This window comes from Rhinolophus hipposideros (assembly GCF_964194185.1).
Source record: "Rhinolophus hipposideros genome assembly, chromosome: 14".
Lineage (NCBI taxonomy): Eukaryota > Metazoa > Chordata > Mammalia > Chiroptera > Rhinolophidae > Rhinolophus > Rhinolophus hipposideros.
In genome coordinates, this window is record NC_138060.1 from 4,521,202 (window position 1) to 4,539,167 (window position 17,966).

Consider the following 17,966-nt stretch of genomic DNA (forward strand, 5'->3'; position numbering starts at 1 on the left):
CCCACCCACCTAGCCTCACCTCCCAACACTCTCAACCCCGTCCTCTACCATCTTGCATCTCACTGCTTCCCACCACAACCAAGAATGTGTAGTGTGGATCGGCTCCTCTCCTCGCCATGCCCTGTCATCCCTGTGCTCCTGCCCGGATCTTGTTCTTCGAGATCCCACGCAGCACTAACCACTCCAGGACAACTTCTCTCACCTGCTAAGGCTGCACTGGCAGTGCCCTGTGTGCCCTCCACGCTAGCCCACAAGGTGGGACGGCTGCCTGCATTGCCGGAGAGGTGAGTGTCCTGTTAAGTGTTTATGGAGTGTTCTTCTTCTCGTCCTTCCAGACCCCACTCACAGGCGCCCCTCGGAGCTGCACTGCATCCTTTAGACCAAGGCTGTCCAAACTTCTTTGAACCTTTTTTCTCCAAGGGCCATATGCGGTAAAATACACAAACAGCCGGGCCACTCCCTCGAGATGAAGTACGTATTGCCTCACCTGGTTTATTTAAGTAAACTAAATATATTTTTGGAATTTGCTGCGGGCCAATTAACAATGGATTGCGGGCCGCAGTTGGCTCGCCGGCCGCAGTTTTGACACCCCTGGCTTAGAGAATTAATTCATCAATCACCACAACTCTGAAGTTGGTTCACGTGTTTCTGCTCTTATTTTATCCATATAGTCCTGATGGTATGTTCTGCAAACTCATGCACTCTATGTAACACCAGGACATATAGGACAAGGGAAGATTAAGGGCAGAGCCCTCAAAACCTATGGACCTTTGTAACTAGAGCATAAAAAAAACCATCAGTAAAGCCTAATTCAACACCAGCTGGCGCAATTTCTACTGCTATTTGCAGCTGGCTTCACACACACTTTTAAACCGAGACTCCTGCTTCTTCCCTTCAAAATGTAAACTGTGGGTGGTACTTCTAATGTAGATCGTTTCTTTAAAAATTAAAATCTGAGCCTGGATCTGGCTTCCGTTATGGGGGCACTGTGTCAGTACAGAGAGCAATGTGTGTGCTGCTTCCTCTGTATTCCCAGCTCTCCAGGGAGGGGGCATGGTGGAAAAGCTAGTAGTTCTTCAAGCTCGGATTCCACTAAACCTGAAGGAGGAGCGATGCTTTGTAGACATTCGGCTTATATTAGTTAAAGTCTCTCTATGGCTAAGGCTTTCTCTTCAAACACAATATAAATATGAGATAAAGCTTGCCTCTGACTGTTTCAACCATTACCATGAGACGGAAAATGAACCAAAAGGAATCCCATGTTACTGTAGCATGAGTTCTTTACCAATAACATCTAAGGTATCCACATTAAACAAACACTGCAACAGAACAGGGCATACTGACACTGTGCCCATTTTACAGATAAAGAAAATAAGGTTTAGACTAGAGACTAAGTCACCTGCCCAAATTACCTAGAGAGCTAGGATTCAAAGCAGCTGTGTAATTCCAGATTTGTGCATTTCAGGAAGAAAGAAAGGAAGGAGAGAGGTTAATTAACATCTGTAAAGGTGACCTCCAAGAGGGAAAAAAGGAAAAACTGAAAGATGACTAAACAGGAAAGATTTTGAGAGAAGACTAGTAAACACACACACACACACACACACACACACACACTTTTAAGAAGAGAATTAAACTCTGTATTAATATGTAAACCAAAGGAAAATGAACAAAATACATATAGGAGTGAATCGCATTTTGAAATTCCCCTTTTCCTGTCCCCTTATTAACTGATCAATCATAAACATTTGTATTCTCGACTGGTTTTCTGCTTAACAAAGGAAAGAAAATAAAAGCTGCAAAGTATTCTGAGGCCACAAATCATATCAGAAATTTCATGCTAGAGATTTAGTCAACCTGAGAATTAAATATTTAATATGGATTTTAAGACGTTTGTGTAAATAAACTCGTGGCAGTTTTGTCAACTCCACTGTCATCTATTACTAAAAGTCTGCTTGGTCTCTGCTTAAAAGACCTTCAGGAAAGTATTAGAAATGCAGTAAGTGACAGCCAGTATTAATATTACTGGCTGTCACTTACTGCATTTATAATATACTAATAATATTATATTAATATTATTAATAATAGTATTAATATTTGTAATATTACTGATATAATAAGATAACTAGGGTATATGATATAATATATAAAATAATATATAAACAAAACATTTAGACAAAATAAAAGAATATCTAAATAATAATAAAAGAGGTTTTCCAGCTCACCTTTTGCCACCTTGAAGGAGAACCTGTTCACTTAAACTACAGGAGAACCATATGCATTATACACACCAAGGTTCTTTATCATGACATCTGTTCTGTGTATTTAAAACAAAACTAATGTTATTTCAAGGGCTTTTAAAGTCCTTTGTTGTCTTCATCTTATCACGAATAAAACTTCAGTGATCTGTAACTAAGAACATCTCCAGGAAAAAGGAGACAGTTCACTGAATGTTCGAGTTAGGGGGTGATGGGGAGGCTTACGCCCAGACAAGCGACTCCTCAAGGTCGTGCTGCAGGTCCAGGCACAGACACTACACCTGGCCGGTACTGACTTAATGTAGCGAACATTTCAAGATCTAATGAAGGGAGTAGCCTCTGGTCTTATCTCAAGGACATACATATCACAAAACTAAGGCGAATGGTTTAAGAGCAAAATGAAGGGCAGCGAGCTGTTAGTACTGACTACAGAACACTCATGGTGACATGTTCCTAAAAGGAAAGGTGAAAATTTTATTTCAGTTACAAGATAGGGAAGAGGGAACAGCAGGATCTTAGACTAGAAAAAAGGAGGACATATATATAAGGAAGAAGTCGGGCAATTGCAGCACATGTGAGTCTAAACACTTAAAGACTAGATAAAAATAATTATGCAATTTGATCAGAGACAAAAACTCTAAACACAGATATTGGTTTCCATCAGTTGACTGGCTCTATAAAGTGGGCCCTGGGGCTCAGGGATGAGAGGCTATGATTAATGCATTTTGAATCTCTACTTGCCTAAAAATAATAATGTTTTCAAAAGTGAACAGCTAATAAAATCATATATTGTCACTTGGGTTTAACCAGAGTTCCAGAAACAAAATTGTTGATTTCTCAGCTTATAAGTAAAAATTTAATTGCAGAATCAGGGAGAATTTTGACAGCCTGACACCTATTAATTTTTCTTGAAAATGTAACCCCAATTTTTAACACTTTCCCCAGAATTTTCTATAAGAAAGATTTAACAGTTGCCTAATTTGGCTTTCAATCATCAAAACAACTTCTAAGAATTTTAAGTAATGGGTATAATTTAGGGGGAAGTTAAAAACTGTGGCCAAGCATCCCACTCATTCTGCCACAAAAAACATCACTGTTAAGGGAACCTACATTTTTATTAAATCTTACTTTATTTACTCTTTATTAAATTTATTGGGGTAGCAATGGTTAGTAAAATTATATAGGGTTCAAGTATACCCGTCTACAATACATCATCTATAAATCGCATTGTGTGTTCACCACCCAGTCAGTTCTCCTTCCATCACCATCTTCTATCCTCTTCTACCACGCCCCTCCCCCCTTACCCTCTGGTAACTAAACTATTGTCTGTGTATGCGAGTTTTGTTTCTTTATCTGTTTGTCTTGTTCCTTTGTTGCTTTCAGTTTTATAACCCACATAATCAGTGAAATCATATGGTTCTTGACTTTTTCTGTCTGACTTATTTTGCTTAGCATAATAGTCTCAAGATCCATGTTGTCATATATGTGGTACATATATATATACAATGGAATATTACTCGGCCATAAGAAACGATGAAATACTGCCATTTGCGACAACATAGCCAGGTGATTTTTAAGAATAAAATTCCTTGCTGCTAAAATGTAACTCAAAAGTTATCAGTTAAAAAATCCTGACACTACATCCCATATACCTCCAGGAAAATTAAAGCCAGATCGTATGTAGAATCAATGTTTCTGTCCTTTTGCCACAGTATTCATGGTTTGGTCATTTCTCAAGAACCTGTTATGGGGCTCAATCACTGTAGACTTGGTGTGTGGCTCTGGTGGAAACACTGGTGACAGTGAGCAGCATTAGTAAGCACCATGCCAGTGCTAAGTACTTTGCCAGCACCTTGTCACCATTTCTCAGAGTGACCCTCTGAGCTAGGGGCTTTTATCATCCCTGCTATGCAGACAAGGGAACTGAAGTGGAAGGATTTGCACATCTAACTCCAGAGCCATGTCCTTATACATGTATGCTGCAACCAGAGAGCAGGGGTAGCCAAAATCAGACGCCTTTGATAGAATGAATTGTAATCAAAAAATGGAAACCCAAACAGAAAAGCAAAGCAGACCTAGGAAAAAAAGTTCATGATCCGTGCCGAAGTTTACAAGGGGCATCTTAGAGTTATTTCTGATTTTTTCCTCTCACTGGGAGGGAGGTAAGAAGATAACCTGTGTCTTCTGGTGGAAGAAAAGTACACTTCACGCCTCCTATGTGAGCCATGCTTCTTCTAACGCTGGACTGAGGCCTGCACGCTGGGTGCAGATTAAGTACTCTAGCATCAGACAGAGCTGGTCTTTCCATGAAGCTTCCAAAAAGGAGCGTTTGTTTTAATTCAACCAGGAGGCAAGCTGGTCACTAGATATACTGCCTTAGGGCAGAAAAGTATAATACTGAAAAAGAAAACAGAAAGAAAAACACTTTCTGTTGATATCAATGCTGCAGTGAAAGAGGCAAAGCCAAGGCCATGGCCACGTCTGAAAAGACCTTTAGTGCCAGAGACCGACCTTCCAGGGCCTGTGCCTGTGAAATCACAGATGTCAGCATCCTTCCTGCTCTGCTAGGCCATTTGGGGTGACCATTTAACTACATCCAAGGGGACAAAAAAGAGAGTAGATTCTGAATCTACAATTTAAATAATATCTGATAGTTAAAAATGTTTCCTAAACAGAAGTAGCTCTTAACCTTTTTTAAATGTCAAATATTTGAAGGCCTTACTCGTTATGCTCTCCTAAGTGTTATGCTCTCAGTTCTCGTAAAGAAAATGTCTAAAAATAATTTTTAAAAATAAATCTATGGCTTAGGTGTCAATTTGTACTATCTTCATCACAGAAGCATCTACATTTATTTGAAAAGAGAGGTACATATACAAGGTCGGACGATTAGTTCGTGGACTCATCCTAGAAAAAGTGCTACATACCCCATTGCTGAATATCACTGCAGTCACCTTTGAAGTCCTCCCCTTGGGAAGCTGTGCACCGACTCCAGCACCTAGTCCACCCTTCAAAGCAATTTTGGAACTCTTTTTCTGGAATGGCCATCAGAGCTGTCGTCATATTACCCTTGATGTCCTGAATGTCATCAAAATGTCTTCCTTTCAATATTTCCTTTCTCTTTGGGTAAAGAAAGAAGTCATTGGGGCCAGATCAGGTGAGTAGGGAGGGTGTTCCAATACAGTCATTTGCTTATTGGCTAAAAACTCCCTCACAGACAGTGCCCTGTGAGCTGGTGCATTGTCGTGACATAAGAGACGTAAATTGTTGGCGAAAAGTTCAGGTCGTCTAACTTTTTCACACAGCCTTTCAGCACTTCCAAATAGTAAACTTGCTTAACTGTTTGTCTAGTTGGTACAAATTCATAATGAATAATCCCTCTGATATCAAAAAAGGTTAGCGACATTGTAGTATCAAGTTCGTGAACTTAATTGTCACACCTCTTGTGGTATATATGTAAGAGAGGTATATATTCAATTTACAAATATATTTGTGGACAAATGGATTCACTGACCTCTTAGAGCTCCTCCAAAGAAACAATGGTTTCTGCAGCTGAGAGTGGGAACCACTGTGTAATTTTAGAGTTTCTTGTGATTTACTTGCAACTCATCTCCCCAAGATTTGACAGGATTAATCTATTTTTATGAACTTTGCATAAGTATATGCATATAATGGAACGTACGCCATGAACAAAAGACTCTAAAGAGGTAGTGGATGTTCTGCAACTTCCACTGATCGATTTTACATGAAGGCACAATTTCCTTTCCTCCTCCCCTTTCTCAGAATGCTCACCTGTTGTACCACTGTTGGAGATGTACCTTAACTCTTTCCATGTTTACTGTAGGACTAAGAAGCCCTAAAGTAAAGAATCGTGGGTTACTTTATATGCACTAACATTTCCCAATTTTTCTTATGCTTCTTACAAATTAACTTCCAGGTCTCTATGGCAGTGATTCTCAAACACAAGCATGCATTAGAATCAATCCAGATGCCGCCTATAATACAGATTAATGGGCACCTTCCCCAGAGTTTTGGCTCCGTAGGCTTGGGACGGATGCAGGAAACTGGCATTTCTAAACGACCACACTTTGAGAGGAACTAAGCACAGAATACTTTTCCAAGAAAACATCATGTAGGGGGTAGTTCCTCGTACCTTAGCTTCATCTCAAACTGAATGAGGATTACACATCAAAATTCACTGTCTTTTCTGAATGTTCTTGTTTTGTTCCTATCTATGAAATATTGGTGGTCCCCTAATGTCAATAAAAATGGGTACAATGATACATACTCTTAACATTGTATTATGAATTCTATCAAGATTATGCCAAGTAATGAGTTGAAAAAAATTCCTGCTCTTATGTGATTTGAAGATAAACCTGGACAGCTACTAGGAAAATTGAAATCAACTTTACAATGGCCTATATGTTGATTAACCTAATTATTTTAAGATGATAAAATCATAAATATTGAGAAAATATGTAATTCCAAACTAAGGAAACAGTGAAATCTGACAATATAGTGATTTATCGTTCAGGAAGTCATGGAATGGTTAATATTTTTGCTTAGTTTTCTTGCTTGTTGTAACTGAACAGAACACAGTTTTATCGGTTCTTAGTATTATATGAAGGTCACATTAAATCTCTCCAACACAGTTTACTAATTCCAATATAATAAACTCATTGTTTGCACTAGGAAATGACAAGCTACCTAAAAAATATAAATTATAATTTAAGTACATTATTTCTCGTTTAATAAATGGTCAAAAACTAGTATCAAGACAGAAAATTTGGGTGCCTGGTGACTACGAAGAGGAGGAATACCGGTTTCATTATCAACTGTGTTGCAAATTCCTAAACATACTCTTCAGGTTAACTGAGAAAAAAACTGCCTTTGAGACATTAGCGCGGACAAAGATAAACCTATCTAAACGCCACTAAAAAACTAGTTTTCAATACCTAACATGTAAATTCCGCCGCTACTGAATGTACGAGTATAGTTAAACAACAACGTAGGATTAGCTAATCTCCTTTTCCTTGAATGTCCTTTTTGCATCAAGAACAATGATTATATATTCCCAGCTATTAGACACGTTCCACACGCTGGACTGAAAAGAAACCGCACTGACAGTATGAGTAAGACGTGTGACTAACAAGTGAAGTACTGTTACCAGGCTCAGGCCTCAAAGGAAGGCTGCTGGCAGAGATGGGTCCAGATGCCACATCATCAAGGATGGCTCTTCACTGTGCTCTCCTGCCTGAGACTATTTCTGATAGGAAATATCAACCACACATGCATGAGTCATGTCAGTGAACCTAGGTTCCAAAGGACTGTGAGAAAGAAAATAACGACTAAATGTGGGGGGTTTTTGTTGTTGTTGTTGTTGTTTGGTGGGAAGAAGGCAGCAAGAAAACAACAGTGTTGAGTAGGTATAATGGGAGCAAATAAAGACAGCAATTTGCAGATGATAATTACTATGTACAGGTGATGAATAATTAGAAATTATTATATTATTATCAATACCAATAAAGAGAATCACTTAGTGAGCACTGTCCACCCAGCACTGTGCCAAACACTTTTGATCTGTGCTAACACAGACACCACGGGTCACGTACAGCCTACTTGATTAAGTCTGATGGAAATGGGGCCAATGGGACTGAGGAACTGAATTTTTTATTTCACTTAAATCTAAATTTAAAGACATACGTGATGTAATTATTGGAAATCTTTTAAATATATTTGAAACAACTTGAATATATAAAGCTACTTTTTCTACTGTAAATTCCATAAATCTAAACATGGAGTAATTCTGATGAAAATTTAGCATCTGAATTGAGATACGCTTGTAGGTGTAAAATACACACCCAATTTTGAAGACTTATTATGAAAAACTAATATAAAAACTTACTATGAAAAGTGAAAAAGAAATTAAAAAACCTTGTTAATTTTTATATTGATTACATGTTGAAATGATATATTGGATATGCTGAGTTAAAAGAAATATATTTTTAATTGATTTGCCTTGCTTCTTTTTGCTGTTTTAATGGGACTACTAGAAAATTTAAATCTACTTATGTGTCTCACATTCTATCTCTATTGGGTGGGGCTGTGGTAGGTGAATTATCTCATTTAACCCTCACAAATCCTCTCCAGAGTACTCTTATGTCCACTTCATAAATGAGGACACCTGAGGCCCAGAGAGAACAGGAAACGTGCCCAAGGTCACCCAGTTAAGTACTGGAGCCAGCCTAATACTAGATTTTCAGCAGGGACACTGATTATGGTGGTACCTCAAAGCATAATGAAGCACATCAGTTGGCATTAATGGCAATTTGGCATCCAAACAAATTTACTACAGTGTTTGGATACCAAGGCTACAAGGCTGAAGTCATAAGGTTCTCATAAATTCAATCTGTTAAGATTAACCTGGCTGTCATAAAGATCACCAAACACTTAACAATGCAGGAGGACCAAAGGCCATTACTACAGCCTGTCTGACCAGATGAAGGACTCAAATTAAATTCCATCAAACCACACTGAACCAACACACTTCGACAAGCACCTCACATCCAAGAGGCTGGAACTTTTTTTTCTAATTTGCTCCTCCTTTCTCTTCACCAAGATAAAAAAAAAAAAAACCCAGAATATGCTGAATGGGGTAAAAGAAAACAAGACAAAGTTAATTGAGGACTATAGATGGCCTTGCAGAATTTGTAAAAACAGAAAAACAAGTGGGTACGTTTCCATCGCTGCACAATATTGCTTTGTTTAAGAGCCAAGTCTCAGTCTTGAAACGTGTTGGTAATAAATCAGCAGGCATTATTTTAAATCAACTGGCTTTATGAAATAAGCCAAGAGTTGAAAGAGGCAGCACTAATTACCAGCATTCCTTGATGAATTACTTAGCGGCGTGTGCTAAGTCCCCGTGGGTCTGCGTCCTGATCCCCAATTTTATCCCATACTTATTTCCCAGGAGGTAGAAAGAACATGTGGCTAATTAAGGCACCGATCTCCACAGATAGAAGTACTCAAGGTAACATTTCCTTCAAAAAAAAAAAAAAAAAGGTTCTTTGCCTGGTACTTATTAATCTAATTTTTACTACTTCACTAGAAAAACAGAGCTAATCTTGTCACCTTTATGCAGTCTGAACTACCTCGCAGTGTTCAGAAAAAATGTTACATATTTGTAATTTAGCCAATAAGAATTTCTTAAGCCTTTTCCTAACCAGCAGGAATGTCTCTGGTTTGTCGCTTCTAATTAAGTCTCAACAAAATTTCTCGCTTCTAAATTTTAATTATATAAAACACAGGGCCAACAGGGGAGATTACGACAAAGCGATGCCTGGTGGTAAGGTAATAGAAATCTCAATTTTGCTTTCATGTTAGGCCTCTTAACTAGTTTTAAAAATGATTCACAACCTGGTGATTCAAATCTTTTTATTCATTTTTAATTTTCAGGACTCTTACACCTTGCTGTCTTTCCTGTAGGAAACATCATAAGAGTTACACAATGTGTATAAATAAGTCTAGCAAACTCGGCTAGCAAGAGTTGTGGTGAAGAGAACTTTGCTAAGACTCCTCAATAAAATTCATTAAAGACACTCACTTTAATTACACTAAGCATATGCTCTCCTAGTAAAATAATAATAATAACAATAATAATAATGCCTTTCACTACCACTACCTCTAATGCCAAAACTCATTCCAGAGGTAACTAGTAGAAACACTTTGGTATAGATTCATCTAGGCTCTTTGCTAGGACATTCTCTATGTGTTAAAAGAGTGATCAAAACACTATTTCCTTAGGACCATTCTCTACTTTAATAGCCTCTTACTTCATCTGCTTCATATGATCCAATTTTGTTTGATTCACCTCATTTTCACAAAGTTATAAATCAATACGCAAAAACACTTAACTATAAACAAGGTCTGGAAGACTTGAGTATTGTCAGGAGCTAAATTTTCCTTAAAGTTCAGGCTAATACTCAAAGAAATCAATAAAAAGAGACATATTCAGGGCAAAAGCCAATATTCTGGTACTGATTGCAGCTATAACCTTGCACAAAGCCACTGTACTAATTTACATATTTTTCAACACAGATCCCACCCACTTATTTTAGCAGGGCAATGTTAAAATTAGATTTTGCTTGCGCATGCCCCAAATCTCTATTCAAGATCACACCAATGAGGAAATCCATCAGTGGTCTTTCAAATCTAAGTCCTTCCTTTAATTGTTGATGTTAAGTAAGCAGTATCAGTGAGGAAGATCTAAAACCTATTCATACAGTAACATAGGACTTATTAAGCTGATATTATTTACTTAAAGCAAATAGAAAAACAACCAGAACTGATGTTCCAGTTTTAAGTACTAAAATGTAGCAGAAGCTCTAATAGTACAGGGGGACAGGAAAAGAGAAACTATAAATGCAACCATAATTTCAGGAGAAAGTTCATATTAAAAGACATGCATGAGTCTATCAAATTGAATATTTCAAAAAAATCACTTAATACAAATGTACTATCAATATATAGAGAACTATAAAGCATATGAATTGTGATACCCTGGGCCAACAGGGTCTTTACAACATAAGTGATCTTGAGTTAGTCTTTGGATGCTGTTTCAGAACTTTCACTGTAGTGCTTTTTGACCGATAAAGATGACTATAACTAAACCATAAATTACCACTGTGGTCTATGTGGCCGGGTGGAGTTTTTTATAGTGTAAGAACACATTTAGATCTTTCATCAGACATATGGAGACTCGTAGAAACACATTAATTATTCAATATGGAGAGCCCTTACTCATTCCAAATGCTTAAACGCCATTTATCCTTCTGTTAAACCTGTGAGATGCCTCTGCGGTTTCTCTTGTCTTCCCACTTTGCTCTAACATTCTATTACTGGTGATTCTTTAGAAGTGTTTAGAGTCCATCCTTGAACTCAGTAGAAAACATAGAGGCAGCAGGGTTTATGGTTCTAAGCAGATAGGGTAGGATGTGGAGCCTGTGAGAACAGGAGCTGGGGGACACTCGATGCCTGTTTCCCCATCGGAAGATGGGGCTTATCCTACCTATCTCATAGAGTTAGCTAGAGGGGTGACGAGATAAAGGATACGACGTGTTCAGCCTACCGCCCAACACATCCACTAATTAATGTGATGCAGCCATCGCCTTTCCCCCTCCACGTTGCTTTAGTTAGTACCATATTTTTGCCAGTAATTCCTAGAAAAGTTTTAAGATATGGCCTGTAATAAACATTTGCGACAGGCCCAGGCTACGATGTCAGATGAGAGACTGAACATTACTACTCCCTTCTAGAGTTTCTCAGGTCATCCACTCTAGGAGCGGTACAACCACCCATATTAAGAAATCTGGACTATGGAGTGCAGTTGAGTGGGTTCCAATCCTGACGGCACGCCTTGTTTGGGCGACCTCTGGTGAGCTTTATAACCTCTCCACCTCAGCTCCCACAGCTGTGACATGGGGATGGTAATGACGACTGCCAGTGCTAGACATAGCAACGAGGACTGCTGCTCTCACAGTTCTCCGAGGGACACACACCACCCGGAATGTGGTACTCACAGCCGTAAGGGCCTTCTTAAGTGTTCTCTGAACACAACACAGACACAAGCTGAGAAGTTGCCGAGGATTCTACAGGAATGTTTCTCAACATTTTCGTAGTCTCCCCCAAGGAGCCTTTTTAGACATTTTTTTCCTCATTTCCTCTCCCTCATCCCCATCCCCATGAAGTTTTAACAGGCACATATACAGTGTATCTATTCATGTACTACGGCCCATTAGAGAACCACAGACCATTGCATCATCTAAGACTTCTGTGCTTCAAGAACCACTTTTCCCCCCTTGGGGGACAGTATCACTCTGCAAATGCATGCTCGACACGTCTCAGCACATTAAAAAGAAGAGCCAGATTTTTAAAAAGGCCCACTCTAATTTTCAGTCCTCACTCCTAGGCCCCAGACCTTAGTAGTCTCCGTTAGATGCTATCCTAACCCCCAGGAGTATGGAATTATGGGAACTGTGTGAATGAAAGGTGAGCATACAGATCAGAATGGCTCCTTTTAACAGCAGAAAAAGACCTGAGCTGAGCGGATGGCTCCTCAGTGACTGCTAAATGCTTCACTGAAAAGATGATGAAGACCCTCACGCCTACAGAGAAGGGGTGCCCCCTAGACCTGCATGCTGCAGATGCCCCCAGGCCACAGCTGGCCTTATCCGCAAACTGAGGAAATCAAGCCGCCCAGATTTGCCTGTACCCTTTGGCTACACACAAATGTCCCCATGGTCATCATGGAGGAAATCATTTCCATTTTGTGCCAATATCACCAAGTGAACATGTGATTAGAGCTGATGTTTCAGTGTTTTCAGAAAAGTGAAATTAATTCATAGGCTCAGCTGTGTCAAGGTTGAATATTTTGTTTTAGATAGTTGCTCTCCGTGGACCAGGCCTGACAATCTAAGCAAAGATGGATTTCTTCAGCCAGCAGCTCATTACTAGTTTCTAGTCACTAAAAGCAGTGTAGACAGAAAACTACATCTTACAATGAATCAACACACATTCCTGAGATTTCGGCACTACTTGGCCTGGGTGAAGTTTGGTTTTCCTGATGTAAGGCAACTCTACAGAGCACCATTCGCGCCAGCCCTGACATTACTAAACCTTTCTCCCCCCAGGGGTTCACAAAGCAGCACGGGATGCAAATGGGCCCACGCAAACCGGTGCCCACTTGGAACACCGGATGATCCAACTGCTTTCAAAACACAGAGGAAGAAGCCCCCATTGTGCAGGGTGAAGCAATATTCTCAAAAGTAGAGACAACTCAGAAAGAGAAGAAACTCTATTTCTTTTGCTCTATTTGCATATGTGAACAAAGAGAAAGATAGGGTTTATGTCTACCTGACCAAAACTGCCTAACATCTTTATTTCTTCAGAGCTCGCTCCCACAAAAGGCAATCATAAGGTTGGAAAGCAGCCAAGGTTAGTAAGGCTGCACCCTAAACTGTTAACAGCAGCTCCCTCCAGGGAGCCCCATGGAGGGAAGAGAAGAAAGAGAGGAGAGAGTTTTCTGTTGCACTTTTCTTCTGCACTATTAAAATCTGTTCCAAGTTAACAAGTAGTGTCTGTCTGTAAATGTTTTAAAAAATCAATAAAAATGAGTTTAGAAAAGGAAGAAAATTAGCTTATGTTTGACATTGAACACATCAAAGTGACACTACTAGGAGACTGAACAACGCTGAAAGGAAATGAGGTCTGTCTCAGGGAGAATAAAGAGCTGTTTGTGAAACCTGGAAAGTGAGTCCCTTTCCCCCCTGGAGAAGGATGTGGCCTTCCATACACAGAGTTTGAGCCAAAAACAAAAGGACACCAAAGTTTACAAACAGTCCTGAAATGGAGGCTCACAGAATGTTTGTGTAAGTCATACTAACTGGTAACAAAAACATATGATGCCCACAGGTGAACGTGAATAAATATATGACGGCCCGTGGACTATGGTATTAGAAGAATTCTCAGAGGTCCCTTCTTACGGGGTCATCACCTCTGGCGAAAGCTTCCTCTAACTAAGAGCACAGAGGCACGGCGATCTGAGACTGCTGCGTCTGCCCCCTCTCCTTGCAGCCACCATGACGCTGATCAGGCCGTGTATTCCTGGCTAAATAAATCAAGAGCAGAATCTAAACGCACTGTTGGGGGTGGGAGTAGTTCCTTTTACTGATCTACAACCCACTGACCCATCTGTAACTCCACACACACTTTCACAAGTTTATTGATTATACCTAAAGAATAAGCAACACCTTCAAAATTCTACACCAGGAAGACATGACAACTTATAGAGAAAGGCCAGCAATTCAGTCATCCAAGCTTGGCACACCAGCCAAATCTCAAGGAATGTTAGGTGTAGGACAGGGTGACAAGAAGAATGTCCATCCTGACTCCCCAGAATAACTATCCATATGGAACACCACATTAGGAGATAACCACCAAATAAATGCCCAAGTAAATTCAGTTTACAATGTAGAGACCCTGACAAAATGCTTTTCCGTGTTTGATGAACACCAAGCATCATTTCTAATTCGGCAGCAATCTGCTCAACTCCTTGGATTGTCTGAGATGATTTGGAAAAAAGGAAAAATTCAAAAATAAATTCTTTCAAAGTACTGAAAATATCCTAAAGTTTAAAAATCTTTTTTTTTTTTTAACTCATACAACCTTCCTTTTCAGCAGACCAGAAAATTTCAGTGTACAATCTATTCCAGAGTGACCCCTTGGCTTTCAATTTTTAAATCCTAAGGTGAAGGAAGGGAGGGCAATAGAGAAGGAAAGCCTTGACAATTCCCGACAAATTTCTAAACAGAGAAACGTTTGCAAACTATAAACTAGTATTTCAAGCTATAAACTATCGAAGTCTATGTTGTGGGAAGGAGCGGGGAGAGAAGTTTTGATGAACTTGCAAGTCCAAGGTTTGAGTGACCAGGTGCTCCTATAATCCACCAGTGTCAGAGGGGACAACACAAAGACATGCCTGGTAAGGGTGTGGCGACGACACAGTGGCTGGGAAAAGCTGCTTCTTTAGCTGTGAGACCTGACATGTATCTACAAGGTCCATCCCTGATTCCCCCGCTTTTGTTTGAAAGAAGGTAGATCAGATTTCAAACCTCAGGTTTATAGGACTCCGATGTCAACAAACCCACCTGTACAATAAACTGCTTCCACTAATGGTTCTTCACTTTTTTTGTTAATTCATAATTTGAAACACAAGGTGTGTTCACTATTGCAAAAGAATTGCATTATGCACCCCAAGTACTGGTTAATTTATGATAAAGAAGCGTCCTTAAATTATAACACCCAATTGAGTGTTATATAATTATAACACCCAAAAGAGTGCTCTTCTTAATCCCAGAGGAGCTCTCTAATACCTAAATATATAGCCATAAGAGTAACCATCCCTGGTCACCCAACATGGAAATCCATAATAGGAATAAAGCCATGAATTAATTAAATCAGTATAGAAACCAGAGGCTGATCTTGAAAACGTTCACAAATTTACAGACTGAACGATGACAATGGCGGAATAAGTAATGCACATCTCCAACCTCTAATACTAATTCCAAAGACTAGACTTAAGTTTCCCTGAAGCTGTGAACAATTTTTTAAACATGCTTTATAAAGCTTCATATTTTTTAAGCACAACTGTGCTGAAAAAAAAAACCACAAAAAGGAATTAACCTACAAATACTAATTTAGCTTTTCAAATCAGTCATTCAACCCACGGATAAGCATAATGTCGGTGTGCCGAGCTCATGTGTGTGATTTTCTATCCAGCTCTTGCAGACCAGGAGGCGATGATGAGACTTAAGCAGGGTGCTCTACCCCCGGCCAGTATGTCTGACTGTACACACCCACCTCCACTGAGAAGCAGGGGTGCTCCGCTCTGGCTACTTAAATCTTTGAACATTAAATGAAGAATTTACTCAGGCTATACTATGAGGAAATATTTACTCAACGCAATCTGTATCATAATGTACTCAATTAGTATACTCGATAGTACTCATTCTTTAAACATGTAAATTCATGTCCAAGATTAACTGTTTTTTTGCTATTAACCATTTGCTTTATAAAATTATGCTTATGATTTAAAAACGATTAAAGGGAAAAGAAAAGAAGACATTTCTCTTACTTACCTTTCTATAATAATAATATAAGAGGTAAACTATTTTTATAAAGTACCCAATCTTTAAGTCTCTGAAGCAATCACTTATATGACACTCTCCTTAAATGTGTTATTTGAATTTCTTAGAATGTCATATGAAATCATATATTTTCATTTATAAGGTCTTTCACTTAAGGATACTAAAATTTGTCTAAATAGCTATCAAACCCATCCTCATTGCTATGCCAATAATTCTTTTTCTTTATTTATATGACACATTTCACTATTTTATATAGCTAAAGTATAAATGCACACCTTAGAGATAAACTATATTCAACATGAAATATAAATTTATCAATTGCTCATTTGTAGTTGGATTAAGTCCCCCAGTTCTAAATTTGTGTGTGTGTGTGTGTGTGCGCGCGCGCACGCGCGCGCGCTTTAATTTCGGACATTTTTCTGGCATATCTAAAATGAGAATTGCAGCTCAAGCCAGTATTACCAGGACACAGTAACACATGTGGAAAAATGGGAACATTATTCAAGCCATTTAGTACAGATTTTTATTTTAATCATTTTCAAAATAACATTTTAAGTGCTAAAAACATTTAGAAATGATGTCCATTTTTAAGATGATATGGCAATATTTCAATACATTTGCATTTGGGTAATTGTCCCACCATGAGATGGCTATAACTGCCTTAATAGAATGCTGATTTCAATTAATATACTTTAACACAGCATCAAATATTACCTTTGAATTGGACATAAACCATTACTAGCACAAACCCATGTCTTTACTCCTAAAATCTGTCCTTCAGAATTAAAAAGTTGACTATTACAGTGAATAAAACAGACATTTCTCCACATTTTATTATTTAATTCACATAACTTTAAATAATCTAAAGTATAGACAAAACAATTATGATTCCTGTGAATAGCAGACAATTTGTCTTAAATCTTAAATCTATAAAAACTTAGTGATTGTCAGTCTTCACCCAAGCAGAACAGAAAGATTTAATATATAATCTCTGGAAACTTGCCTTTACTTGGGGGTGTGGGGAAGAATGGGAATAAAATATCAATTAACTGTGGCAATATCCAGAACTTCAATCACATCAGAGTAAAATTTTATGCTACACTATTCAAATCCTTTTTACCCTAACAGAATGCCAATGGGTTTTTCCTTGAAAGCGGTTCATTATTTCATCACTACATTTAAAATAGTCTTTGCAAATGAAAAACAACTTATTTTAAATTTGTTTTTAAAAACTCTCTTTCCTACTTCTGGTAAGGATCATACATGGCTACCAATTATAAAATATCATCCCCTCTATTTGCTTTCATAGTAACCACTTGAAATAGTGGGAGATGTTGTTTTAAACTCATGAATGAATGCAAAGATCGACAACTAATCACCGGTGTGTAAAGTTCACATTGTTTAATGAAAAGTAACACTCGGGACTCTTCAGAATGAATCAATTAGGTGAATGGGTTTAAAAAAAATTTTTTTAAGTATGGAAAGTTCCCTTCCTTTCCTTTTAACTTTCCTTGAATCAGTCATATTTAAGAATTGGAATGTTTATCTTTAAATAAGAAATGCACCCCAATGTGATGTGAAGGACACATGTGAGATGGAATTCTATTCTGAGACTTGTTACAATTTTCCCTCTAATTAGGAAGCTATATGTCCCTGAGAGAATGACGCTAACAAGCTCCTGCAGTTTCTTCTATTCCAGCAAGAAATCAGAAACCCAAAGCAGACAACTCTTCAGTTAAAGACAACTCTCTCCAGTTATTAAAGCGTAGAAAACTCTTCTACAGTTTTATATCTGAAGAGACTTTCTAACAATCAGATTCTACAGGCAAGATTACTTAATAAAGAGGAAAACTAAAGAATGGCCATGGAGTGTATTGGGGGACAACGTGTATAGGTTATTAGAAGAGGCTCATTTTAGATACTAACTTGTACATTTTGAAAGTTTCCCAAAGAAAGAGGGAAAGATATGTTACCATACAACAGACACCTGTTTCTAGTTGTGACTCTCCTG

At 38.5% G+C, this 17,966-nt stretch overlaps 1 protein-coding gene across 24 annotated transcripts in view; it reads right to left on the minus strand.

Moving 5' to 3' along the window:
- Positions 1 to 17,966, minus strand: part of MITF (melanocyte inducing transcription factor) — a 207,212-nt gene that overhangs the window by 61,043 nt on the left and 128,203 nt on the right. The window lies entirely within an intron of this gene.